The sequence below is a fragment of the Bombus terrestris genome, chromosome 2 (assembly GCF_910591885.1).
Source record: "Bombus terrestris chromosome 2, iyBomTerr1.2, whole genome shotgun sequence".
In the NCBI taxonomy this organism is placed as follows: domain Eukaryota; kingdom Metazoa; phylum Arthropoda; class Insecta; order Hymenoptera; family Apidae; genus Bombus; species Bombus terrestris.
This window is the reverse complement of record NC_063270.1, coordinates 4,512,683-4,525,880: the sequence shown is the minus strand read 5'-3', so window position 1 is coordinate 4,525,880 and position 13,198 is coordinate 4,512,683.

The window sequence follows — 13,198 nt, the reverse complement described above, 5'->3', positions numbered from 1 at the left end:
AGTATATAACGTTATACATTATAACGTAATAGTATATAACGTTACACGTTATAACGTAATAGTATATAACGTTATACGTTATTACGTAATAGTATATAACGTTATACGTTATTACGTAATAGTATATAACGTTATACGTTATAACGTAATAGTATATAACGTTACACGTTGTATAGTAGTAGTATATAACGTTATACATTATAACGTAGTAGTATATAACGTTACACGTTATAACGTAATACTACATAACGCTGCACGTTGTATAGTAATACTATATGTCGTTACAGGTTGTATCGTAGTAGTATATAACGTTATACGTTATAACGTAATATTATATAACGTTATACGTTATAACGTAATAGTATATAACGTTACACGTTTTAATGTAATAGTGTATAACGTTGTACGTTATAACGTAATTCTATATAACGTTATACGTCATAACGTAATAGTGTATAACGTTATACGTTATAACGTATTAGTATATGACGTTATACGTTATAACGTAATAGTATATAACGTTATACGTCATACCGTAATAGTATATAACGTTACACGTTTTAATGTAATAGTATATAACGTTGTACGTTATGACGTAATTCTATATAACGTTATCCGTTATAACGTAATAGTGTATAACGTTATACGTTATAGCGTAATAGTATATAACGTTATACGTTATATCGTCATAGTATATAACGTTATACGTTATTACGTAATAGTATATAACGTTATACGTTATAACGTAATAGTATATAACGTTACACGTTGTATAGTAGTAGTATATAACGTTATACATTATAACGTAGTAGTATATAACGTTACACGTTATAACGTAATACTACATAACGCTGCACGTTGTATAGTAATACTATATGTCGTTACAGGTTGTATCTGTAGTAGTATATAACGTTATACGTTATAACGTAATATTATATAACGTTATACGTTATAACGTAATAGTATATAACGTTACACGTTTTAATGTAATAGTGTATAACGTTGTACGTTATAACGTAATTCTATATAACGTTATACGTTATAACGTAATAGTGTATAACGTTATACGTTATAACGTATTAGTATATAACGTTATACGTTATAACGTAATAGTATATGACGTTACACGTTATTACGTTATAGTATATAACGTTATACGTTATAACGTAATAGTATATAACGTTATACGTTATAGCGTAATAGTATACAACGTTATACGTTATAACGTAATAGCATATAACGTTATACATTATAACGCAGTAGTATATAACGTTACACTTTATAACGTAGTACTACATAACGCTGCACGTTGTATAGTAATACTATATGTCGTTACACGTTGTATCGTAGTAGTATATAGCGTTATACGTTATAACGTAATATTATATAACGTTATACGTTATAACGTAATAGTATATAACGTTATACGTTATAACGTAATAGTATATAACGTTACACGTTTTAATGTAATAGTATATAACGTTGTACGTTATGACGTAATTTTATATAACGTTATCCGTTATAACGTAATAGTGTATAACGTTATACGTTATAGCGTAATAGTATATAACGTTATACGTTATATCGTCATAGTATATAACGTTATACGTTATTACGTAATAGTATATAACGTTATACGTTATAACGTAATAGTATATAACGTTATATGTTATATCGTAGTAGTATATAACGTTATACGTTATAACGTAATAGTATATAACGTTATACGTTATAACGTAATAGTATATAACGTTATACGTTATAACGTAATAGTATATAACGTTATACGTTATAACGTAATAGTATGTAACGTTACACGTTATAACGTAATACTACATAACGCTGCATGATGTATAGTAGTACTATATATCGTTACACGTTGTATAGTAGTAGTATATAACGTTATACGGTATAACGTAATAATATATAACGTTATACGTTATAACATAACAGTATATAACGTTACACGTTATAACGTAATACTACATAACGCTGCACGTTGTATAGTAATACTATATATCGTCACACGTTGTTTAGTAGTAGTATATAACGTTATACGTTATAACGTAATATTATATAACGTTATACGTTACAACGTAATAGTATATAACTTTATATGTTATATCGCAGTAATGTATGACATTACACGTTATAACGTAATTGTGTATAACGTTATACGTTATAACGTAATAGTATATGACGTTATACGTTATTACGTTATAGTATATAACGTTATACGTTATAACGTAATAGTATATAACGTTACACGTTGTATAGTAGTAGTATATAACGTTATACATTATAACGTAATAGTATATAACGTTACACGTTATAACGTAATAGTATATAACGTTACACGTTATAACGTAATAGTATATAACGTTATACGTTATTACGTAATAGTATATAACGTTATACGTTATAACGTAATAGTATATAACGTTACACGTTGTATAGTAGTAGTATATAACGTTATACATTATAACGTAGTAGTATATAACGTTACACGTTATAACGTAATACTACATAACGCTGCACGTTGTATAGTAATACTATATGTCGTTACAGGTTGTATCGTAGTAGTATATAACGTTATACGTTATAACGTAATATTATATAACGTTATACGTTATAACGTAATAGTATATAACGTTACACGTTTTAATGTAATAGTGTATAACGTTGTACGTTATAACGTAATTCTATATAACGTTATACGTCATAACGTAATAGTGTATAACGTTATACGTTATAACGTATTAGTATATAACGTTACATGTTATATCGCAGTAATATATGACGTTACACGTTATATCGTAATTGTGTATAACGTTATACTTTATAACGTAATAGTATATAACGTTATAAGTTATAGCGTAATAGTATGTAAATCTATAAGTTATAACGTAATAGTATATAACGTTATACGTTATAGCGTAATAGTATACAGCGTTATACGTTATAACGTAATAGTATATAACGTTATACATTATAACGCAGTAGTATATAACGTTACACTTTATAACGTAGTACTACATAACGCTGCACGTTGTATAGTAATACTATATGTCGTTACACGTTGTATCGTAGTAGTATATAGCGTTATACGTTATAACGCAATATTATATAACGTTATACGTTATAACGTAATAGTATATAACGTTATACGTTATAACGTAATAGTATATAACGTTATACGTTATAACGTATTAGTATATAACGTTATACGTTATAACGTAATAGTATATGACGTTACACGTTATTACGTTATAGTATATAACGTTATACGTTATAACGTAATAGTATATAACGTTATACGTTATAGCGTAATAGTATACAACGTTATACGTTATAACGTAATAGTATATAACGTTATACATTATAACGCAGTAGTATATAACGTTACACTTTATAACGTAGTACTACATAACGCTGCACGTTGTATAGTATTACTATATGTCGTTACACGTTGTATCGTAGTAGTATATAGCGTTATACGTTATAACGTAATATTATATAACGTTATACGTTATAACGTAATAGTATATAACGTTATACGTTATAACGTAATAGTATATAACGTTACACGTTTTAATGTAATAGTATATAACGTTGTACGTTATGACGTAATTCTATATAACGTTATCCGTTATAACGTAATAGTGTATAACGTTATACGCTATAGCGTAATAGTATATAACGTTATACGTTATATCGTCATAGTATATAACGTTATACGTTATTACGTAATAGTATATAACGTTATACGTTATAACGTAATAGTATATAACGTTATATGTTATATCGTAGTAGTATATAACGTTATACGTTATAACGTAATAGTATATAACGTTATACGTTATAACGTAATAGTATATAACGTTATACGTTATAACGTAATAGTATATAACGTTATACGTTATAACGTAATAGTATGTAACGTTACACGTTATAACGTAATACTACATAACGCTGCATGATGTATAGTAGTACTATATATCGTTACACGTTGTATAGTAGTAGTATATAACGTTATACGGTATAACGTAATAATATATAACGTTATACGTTATAACGTAACAGTATATAACGTTACACGTTATAACGTAATACTACATAACGCTGCACGTTGTATAGTAATACTATATATCGTCACACGTTGTTTAGTAGTAGTATATAACGTTATACGTTATAACGTAATATTATATAACGTTATACGTTACAACGTAATAGTATATAACTTTATATGTTATATCGCAGTAATGTATGACGTTACACGTTATAACGTAATTGTGTATAACGTTATACGTTATAACGTAATAGTATATGACGTTATACGTTATTACGTTATAGTATATAACGTTATACGTTATAACGTAATAGTATATAACGTTACACGTTGTATAGTAGTAGTATATAACGTTATACATTATAACGTAATAGTATATAACGTTACACGTTATAACGTAATAGTATATAACGTTATACGTTATTACGTAATAGTATATAACGTTATACGTTATAACGTAATAGTATATAACGTTACACGTTGTATAGTAGTAGTATATAACGTTATACATTATAACGTAGTAGTATATAACGTTAACGTTATAACGTAATACTACATAACGCTGCACGTTGAATAGTAATACTATATGTCGTTACAGGTTGTATCGTAGTAGTATATAACGTTATACGTTATAACGTAATATTATATAACGTTATACGTTATAACGTAATAGTATATAACGTTATACGTCATACCGTAATAGTATATAACGTTATACGTTAGAACGTAAAAGTATATAACGTTACATGTTATATCGCAGTAATATATGACGTTACACGTTATATCGTAATTGTGTATAACGTTATACTTTATAACGTAATAGTATATAACGTTATAAGTTATAGCGTAATAGTATGTAAATCTATAAGTTATAACGTAATAGTATATAACGTTATACGTTATAGCGTAATAGTATACAGCGTTATACGTTATAACGTAATAGTATATAACGTTATACATTATAACGCAGTAGTATATAACGTTACACTTTATAACGTAGTACTACATAACGCTGCACGTTGTATAGTAATACTATATGTCGTTACACGTTGTATCGTAGTAGTATATAGCGTTATACGTTATAACGCAATATTATATAACGTTATACGTTATAACGTAATAGTATATAACGTTATACGTTATAACGTAATAGTATATAACGTTACACGTTTTAATGTAATAGTGTATAACGTTGTACGTTATAACGTAATTCTATATAACGTTATACGTCATAACGTAATAGTGTATAACGTTATACGTTATAACGTATTAGCATATAACGTTATACGTTATAACGTAATAGTATATAACGTTATACGTCATACCGTAATAGTATATAACGTTATACGTTAGAACGTAAAAGTATATAACGTTACATGTTATATCGCAGTAATATATGACGTTACACGTTATATCGTAATTGTGTATAACGTTATACTTTATAACGTAATAGTATATAACGTTATAAGTTATAGCGTAATAGTATGTAAATCTATAAGTTATAACGTAATAGTATATAACGTTATACGTTATAGCGTAATAGTATACAGCGTTATACGTTATAACGTAATAGTATATAACGTTATACATTATAACGCAGTAGTATATAACGTTACACTTTATAACGTAGTACTACATAACGCTGCACGTTGTATAGTAATACTATATATCGTTACACGTTGTACAGTAGTAGTATATAACGTTATACGTTATAACGTAATAGTATATAACGTTATACGTTATAACGTAATAGTATATAACGTTACACGTTTTAATGTAATAGTATATAACGTTGTACGTTATAACGTAATAGTATATAACGTTATACGTTATAACGTAATAGTATATAACGTTACACGTTTTAATGTAATAGTGTATAACGTTGTACGTTATAACGTAATTCTATATAACGTTATACGTCATAACGTAATAGTGTATAACGTTATACGTTATAACGTATTAGCATATAACGTTATACGTTATAACGTAATAGTATATAACGTTATACGTCATACCGTAATAGTATATAACGTTATACGTTAGAACGTAAAAGTATATAACGTTACATGTTATATCGCAGTAATATATGACGTTACACGATATATCGTAATTGTGTATAACGTTATACTTTATAACGTAATAGTATATAACGTTATAAGTTATAGCGTAATAGTATGTAAATCTATAAGTTATAACGTAATAGTATATAACGTTATACGTTATAGCGTAATAGTATACAGCGTTATACGTTATAACGTAATAGTATATAACGTTATACATTATAACGCAGTAGTATATAACGTTACACTTTATAACGTAGTACTACATAACGCTGCACGTTGTATAGTAATACTATATATCGTTACACGTTGTACAGTAGTAGTATATAACGTTATACGTTATAACGTAATAGTATATAACGTTATACGTTATAACGTAATAGTATATAACGTTACACGTTTTAATGTAATAGTATATAACGTTGTACGTTATGATGTAATTCTATATAACGTTATCCGTTATAACGTAATAGTGTATAACGTTATACGTTATAGCGTAATAGTATATAACGTTATACGTTATAACGTAATAGTATATAACGTTGTCCGTTATAACGTAATAGTGTATAACGTTATACGTTATAGCGTAATAGTATATAGCGTTATACGTTATAGCGTAATAGTATATAACGTTATACGTTATAACGTAATAGTATATAACGCTATACGTTATTACGTAATAGTATATAACGTTATACGTTATTACGTAATAGTATATAACGTTATACGTTATAACGTAATAGTATATAACGTTACACGTTGTATAGTAGTAGTATATAACGTTATACATTATAACGTAGTAGTATATAACGTTACACGTTATAACGTAATACTACATAACGCTGCACGTTGTATAGTAATACTATATGTCGTTACAGGTTGTATCTGTAGTAGTATATAACGTTATACGTTATAACGTAATATTATATAACGTTATACGTTATAACGTAATAGTATATAACGTTACACGTTTTAATGTAATAGTGTATAACGTTGTACGTTATAACGTAATTCTATATAACGTTATACGTTATAACGTAATAGTGTATAACGTTATACGTTATAACGTATTAGTATATAACGTTATACGTTATAACGTAATAGTATATGACGTTACACGTTATTACGTTATAGTATATAACGTTATACGTTATAACGTAATAGTATATAACGTTATACGTTATAGCGTAATAGTATACAACGTTATACGTTATAACGTAATAGCATATAACGTTATACATTATAACGCAGTAGTATATAACGTTACACTTTATAACGTAGTACTACATAACGCTGCACGTTGTATAGTAATACTATATGTCGTTACACGTTGTATCGTAGTAGTATATAGCGTTATACGTTATAACGTAATATTATATAACGTTATACGTTATAACGTAATAGTATATAACGTTATACGTTATATCGTCATAGTATATAACGTTATACGTTATTACGTAATAGTATATAACGTTATACGTTATAACGTAATAGTATATAACGTTATATGTTATATCGTAGTAGTATATAACGTTATACGTTATAACGTAATAGTATATAACGTTATACGTTATAACGTAATAGTATATAACGTTATACGTTATAACGTAATAGTATATAACGTTATACGTTATAACGTAATAATATATAACGTTATACATTATAACGCAGTAGTATATAACGTTATACGTTATAACGTAATAGTATATAACGTTATACGTTATAACGTAATAGTGTATAACGTTATACGTTATAGCGTAATAGTATATAACGTTATACGTTATATCGTCATAGTATATAACGTTATACGTTATTACGTAATAGTATATAACGTTATACGTTATAACGTAATAGTATATAACGTTATATGTTATATCGTAGTAGTATATAACGTTATACGTTATAACGTAATAGTATATAACGTTATACGTTATAACGTAATAGTATATAACGTTATACGTTATAACGTAATAGTATATAACGTTATACGTTATAACGTAATAGTATGTAACGTTACACGTTATAACGTAATACTACATAACGCTGCATGATGTATAGTAGTACTATATATCGTTACACGTTGTATAGTAGTAGTATATAACGTTATACGTTATAACGTAACAGTATATAACGTTACACGTTATAACGTAATACTACATAACGCTGCACGTTGTATAGTAATACTATATATCGTCACACGTTGTTTAGTAGTAGTATATAACGTTATACGTTATAACGTAATATTATATAACGTTATACGTTACAACGTAATAGTATATAACTTTATATGTTATATCGCAGTAATGTATGACATTACACGTTATAACGTAATTGTGTATAACGTTATACGTTATAACGTAATAGTGTATAACGTTATACGTTATAACGTATTAGTATATAACGTTATACGTTATAACGTAATAGTATATGACGTTACACGTTATTACGTTATAGTATATAACGTTATACGTTATAACGTAATAGTATATAACGTTATACGTTATAGCGTAATAGTATACAACGTTATACGTTATAACGTAATAGCATATAACGTTATACATTATAACGCAGTAGTATATAACGTTACACTTTATAACGTAGTACTACATAACGCTGCACGTTGTATAGTAATACTATATGTCGTTACACGTTGTATCGTAGTAGTATATAGCGTTATACGTTATAACGTAATATTATATAACGTTATACGTTATAACGTAATAGTATATAACGTTATACGTTATAACGTAATAGTATATAACGTTACACGTTTTAATGTAATAGTATATAACGTTGTGCGTTATGACGTAATTCTATATAACGTTATCCGTTATAACGTAATAGTGTATAACGTTATACGTTATAGCGTAATAGTATATAACGTTATACGTTATATCGTCATAGTATATAACGTTATACGTTATTACGTAATAGTATATAACGTTATACGTTATAACGTAATAGTATATAACGTTATATGTTATATCGTAGTAGTATATAACGTTATACGTTATAACGTAATAGTATATAACGTTATACGTTATAACGTAATAGTATATAACGTTATACATTATAACGCAGTAGTATATAACGTTACACTTTATAACGTAGTACTACATAACGCTGCACGTTGTATAGTAATACTATATATCGTTACACGTTGTACAGTAGTAGTATATAACGTTATACGTTATAACGTAATAGTATATAACGTTATACGTTATAACGTAATAGTATATAACGTTACACGTTTTAATGTAATAGTATATAACGTTGTACGTTATGATGTAATTCTATATAACGTTATCCGTTATAACGTAATAGTGTATAACGTTATACGTTATAGCGTAATAGTATATAACGTTATACGTTATAACGTAATAGTATATAACGTTGTCCGTTATAACGTAATAGTGTATAACGTTATACGTTATAGCGTAATAGTATATAGCGTTATACGTTATAGCGTAATAGTATATAACGTTATACGTTATAACGTAATAGTATATAACGCTATACGTTATTACGTAATAGTATATAACGTTATACGTTATTACGTAATAGTATATAACGTTATACGTTATAACGTAATAGTATATAACGTTACACGTTGTATAGTAGTAGTATATAACGTTATACATTATAACGTAGTAGTATATAACGTTACACGTTATAACGTAATACTACATAACGCTGCACGTTGTATAGTAATACTATATGTCGTTACAGGTTGTATCTGTAGTAGTATATAACGTTATACGTTATAACGTAATATTATATAACGTTATACGTTATAACGTAATAGTATATAACGTTACACGTTTTAATGTAATAGTGTATAACGTTGTACGTTATAACGTAATTCTATATAACGTTATACGTTATAACGTAATAGTGTATAACGTTATACGTTATAACGTATTAGTATATAACGTTATACGTTATAACGTAATAGTATATGACGTTACACGTTATTACGTTATAGTATATAACGTTATACGTTATAACGTAATAGTATATAACGTTATACGTTATAGCGTAATAGTATACAACGTTATACGTTATAACGTAATAGCATATAACGTTATACATTATAACGCAGTAGTATATAACGTTACACTTTATAACGTAGTACTACATAACGCTGCACGTTGTATAGTAATACTATATGTCGTTACACGTTGTATCGTAGTAGTATATAGCGTTATACGTTATAACGTAATATTATATAACGTTATACGTTATAACGTAATAGTATATAACGTTATACGTTATAACGTAATAGTATATAACGTTATACGTTATAACGTAATAGTATATAACGTTACACGTTTTAATGTAATAGTATATAACGTTGTACGTTATGACGTAATTCTATATAACGTTATCCGTTATAACGTAATAGTGTATAACGTTATACGTTATAGCGTAATAGTATATAACGTTATACGTTATATCGTCATAGTATATAACGTTATACGTTATTACGTAATAGTATATAACGTTATACGTTATAACGTAATAGTATATAACGTTATATGTTATATCGTAGTAGTATATAACGTTATACGTTATAACGTAATAGTATATAACGTTATACGTTATAACGTAATAGTATATAACGTTATACGTTATAACGTAATAGTATATAACGTTATACGTTATAACGTAATAGTATGTAACGTTACACGTTATAACGTAATACTACATAACGCTGCATGATGTATAGTAGTACTATATATCGTTACACGTTGTATAGTAGTAGTATATAACGTTATACGGTATAACGTAATAATATATAACGTTATACGTTATAACGTAACAGTATATAACGTTACACGTTATAACGTAATACTACATAACGCTGCACGTTGTATAGTAATACTATATATCGTCACACGTTGTTTAGTAGTAGTATATAACGTTATACGTTATAACGTAATATTATATAACGTTATACGTTACAACGTAATAGTATATAACTTTATATGTTATATCGCAGTAATGTATGACATTACACGTTATAACGTAATTGTGTATAACGTTATACGTTATAACGTAATAGTGTATAACGTTATACGTTATAACGTATTAGTATATAACGTTATACGTTATAACGTAATAGTATATGACGTTACACGTTATTACGTTATAGTATATAACGTTATACGTTATAACGTAATAGTATATAACGTTATACGTTATAGCGTAATAGTATACAACGTTATACGTTATAACGTAATAGCATATAACGTTATACATTATAACGCAGTAGTATATAACGTTACACTTTATAACGTAGTACTACATAACGCTGCACGTTGTATAGTAATACTATATGTCGTTACACGTTGTATCGTAGTAGTATATAGCGTTATACGTTATAACGTAATATTATATAACGTTATACGTTATAACGTAATAGTATATAACGTTATACGTTATAACGTAATAGTATATAACGTTACACGTTTTAATGTAATAGTATATAACGTTGTGCGTTATGACGTAATTCTATATAACGTTATCCGTTATAACGTAATAGTGTATAACGTTATACGTTATAGCGTAATAGTATATAACGTTATACGTTATATCGTCATAGTATATAACGTTATACGTTATTACGTAATAGTATATAACGTTATACGTTATAACGTAATAGTATATAACGTTATATGTTATATCGTAGTAGTATATAACGTTATACGTTATAACGTAATAGTATATAACGTTATACGTTATAACGTAATAGTATATAACGTTATACGTTATAACGTAATAGTATATATCGTTATACGTTATAACGTAATATTATGTAACGTTACACGTTATAACGTAATACTACATAACGCTGCATGATGTATAGTAGTACTATATATCGTTACACGTTGTATAGTAGTAGTATATAACGTTATACGGTATAACGTAATAATATATAACGTTATACGTTATAACGTAACAGTATATAACGTTACACGTTATAACGTAATACTACATAACGCTGCACGTTGTATAGTAATACTATATATCGTCACACGTTGTTTAGTAGTAGTATATAACGTTATACGTTATAACGTAATATTATATAACGTTATACGTTACAACGTAATAGTATATAACTTTATATGTTATATCGCAGTAATGTATGACATTACACGTTATAACGTAATTGTGTATAACGTTATACGTTATAACGTAATAGTATATGACGTTATACGTTATTACGTTATAGTATATAACGTTATACGTTATAACGTAATAGTATATAACGTTACACGTTGTATAGTAGTAGTATATAACGTTATACATTATAACGTAATAGTATATAACGTTACACGTTATAACGTAATAGTATATAACGTTATACGTTATTACGTAATAGTATATAACGTTATACGTTATAACGTAATAGTATATAACGTTACACGTTGTATAGTAGTAGTATATAACGTTATACATTATAACGTAGTAGTATATAACGTTACACGTTATAACGTAATACTACATAACGCTGCACGTTGTATAGTAATACTATATGTCGTTACAGGTTGTATCGTAGTAGTATATAACGTTATACGTTATAACGTAATATTATATAACGTTATACGTTATAACGTAATAGTATATAACGTTACACGTTTTAATGTAATAGTGTATAACGTTGTACGTTATAACGTAATTCTATATAACGTTATACGTCATAACGTAATAGTGTATAACGTTATACGTTATAACGTATTAGTATATGACGTTATACGTTATAACGTAATAGTATATAACGTTATACGTCATACCGTAATAGTATATAACGTTATACGTTAGAACGTAAAAGTATATAACGTTACATGTTATATCGCAGTAATATATGACGTTACACGTTATATCGTAATTGTGTATAACGTTATACTTTATAACGTAATAGTATATAACGTTATAAGTTATAGCGTAATAGTATGTAAATCTATAAGTTATAACGTAATAGTATATAACGTTATACGTTATAGCGTAATAGTATACAGCGTTATACGTTATAACGTAATAGTATATAACGTTATACATTATAACG